The 2,084-nt window shown below is 41.6% G+C and overlaps 1 pseudogene; it reads left to right on the top strand.

Moving 5' to 3' along the window:
- Window positions 1–583: 583 nt before the first annotated feature.
- On the top strand, window positions 584–1,744 carry LOC100477060 (annotated as a pseudogene).
- Window positions 1,745–2,084: the final 340 nt, after the last annotated feature.

The following is a 2,084-nucleotide window of genomic DNA, read 5'->3' as shown; positions in this document are numbered from 1 at the left end:
CACCTGTGAGCCCCCTTTTTTTGGACTATCTCTCTGTGGTTCATTAGTCAGCTTTCCATAATCACGAAGATCTCCTTTTTTTTTCTTCTTTTCTAAAATGGCAGATTATGAAGGTAATCCATGTGTGTTTAAAGAAATAAAGAAGCCTGGAAAATATAAAGTATAATTCTTCCTTCTATGAAATAGCTAACATCAGTAATAGTTCGATAAATCTGGAAAAAAATTTTTAATGACTAACATTTTGGGGGTTAAGTTTGAGGTTTATCCTTCCATGTTTTTAAAAGGTTGTTAGTGGGGCGCCTGGGTGGCACAGCGGTTAAGTGTCTGCCTTCGGCTCAGGGCGTGATCCCGGCGTTATGGGATCAAGCCCCACATCAGGCTCCTCTGCTCGGAGCCTGCTTCTTTCTCTCCCACTCCCCCTGCTTGTGTTCCCTCTCTCGCTGGCCATCTCTATCTCTGTCAAATAAATAAATAAAATCTTTAAAAAAATAAAAAATAAAAAAATAAAATAAAATAAAAGGTTGTTAGTAGCGCTCCTAGAGAGTCCAGTGCCACCATGCCCCCAATCCCACCCCCCCCATTCATGGCCAAGGACCTCTCCATGGCCACGTCCCACCCTGAAGATGATTTCTACTGCCCTGTCAGAAGGTGCTCAAAGCGCCTACGAGGACCCGGCCTGACTGCAATGAGAGAAAGCAGAATACATTGTCCCCTCCGTTGTGGAAGTGTGACTAGAAGAGAGAAAGAGCACGTCCTGAACGGGCCTTAGACCTTGAAATTATCGTGAGAAAGTTTTCTGGTAGCTGCAGATGCTGTGCAAAACAGATTAAATTCTACCACATGAGACATCATTACAAATCTTATAAGAAGTATCGACATGAATACAGTGTTTCCTCTATCATTCCAAAATTTCAGATCTCTCAAGATTCATAGGAGTGAAAGATCTACATCTGATAACACAAAAACACAAGAGAATACACCTTCTTCTTCTCCCTTTCCTTCTCCTTCTTCTTCTTCCTCTTCTTTTAAGTAGGCTCCATGCCCAACGTGGGCATTGGACTCATGACTCCTGAGATCAAGAGTTGCATGCTCAAATGACTGAGTCAGCCAGGCACCCCTAATAATTTTTTTTTAAGCAGGCTTTGCATGGAACCCAACACAGGGCTTGAACTCACGACCCTGAGATCAAACCTGAGCCAAGATCAAGAGTCCGATGCTTAACCGACTGAGCCATCCAGGTGCCCCAAGAATACAAGATCTTCTGGGCATCCCCTTTAGGTGTCCCTTGTGTCAGGAATCACACTTTTCCAGACAGCATTTACTGGATCACTGTAACTGTAATCGCTATTCCAGATAGTTCCTGTGATGGGTCCTATTTGTGTGTCTCTTCCTTGGGGAGATCCTAGCCAAATTACTAAAAATTTCATTAGTTGGGGTGCCCAGGTGGCTCAGTTGGTTAAGCATCTGACTCCTGATTTAGGCTCAGGTCATGATCTCGGGGTCCTGGATTGAGACCCACCTCGGGCTGTGCATTCACCAAGCCATCTCCTTGTCCCGCTCCCTCTGCTCTCCCCCCTGCTCATGAGCACTCTCTCTCAAATAAATGGATAAAAACTTCTTAAAATTTTTTGGTAAAAATTTCATTAGTCATCTAAATCAAAGGCATCAGTTGGATTATGGAGAATTTGTGAATGCTCAGCTAGAGGAGGCAAGCCAATATCAAACTTTTCAAGTAAACATCTGAAGGCTATAGACATCTCAGGGTCTTTGTACCTACAAGTACTGTCTTTAAGGGGAAAACCACATGAAGTCACCATTTCAGTAACACAATGTGTCTATTAATAAAAGTAATGCAGTCTAAAAAAATCAAATAAAATGTTACTACATCATGGACATTCCTGCATGATAGTAGGTATCTAGCTGGAAAGTGTTCTTTTTAATAGCATCACATTTCATAGTATGGATACACAGTAATGAAATAATTTTTTATTATCAAATATTTCAACCATACAGAATAGTACTGAGAATAATGGCATAAGCATGCATGTGCCACTTAGTTATTAGAGAAAAAAGTTCAATTGCAT

The sequence above is a fragment of the Ailuropoda melanoleuca genome, chromosome 6 (assembly GCF_002007445.2).
Source record: "Ailuropoda melanoleuca isolate Jingjing chromosome 6, ASM200744v2, whole genome shotgun sequence".
Lineage (NCBI taxonomy): Eukaryota > Metazoa > Chordata > Mammalia > Carnivora > Ursidae > Ailuropoda > Ailuropoda melanoleuca.
This window is presented reverse-complemented; position numbering and strand designations above follow the sequence as displayed.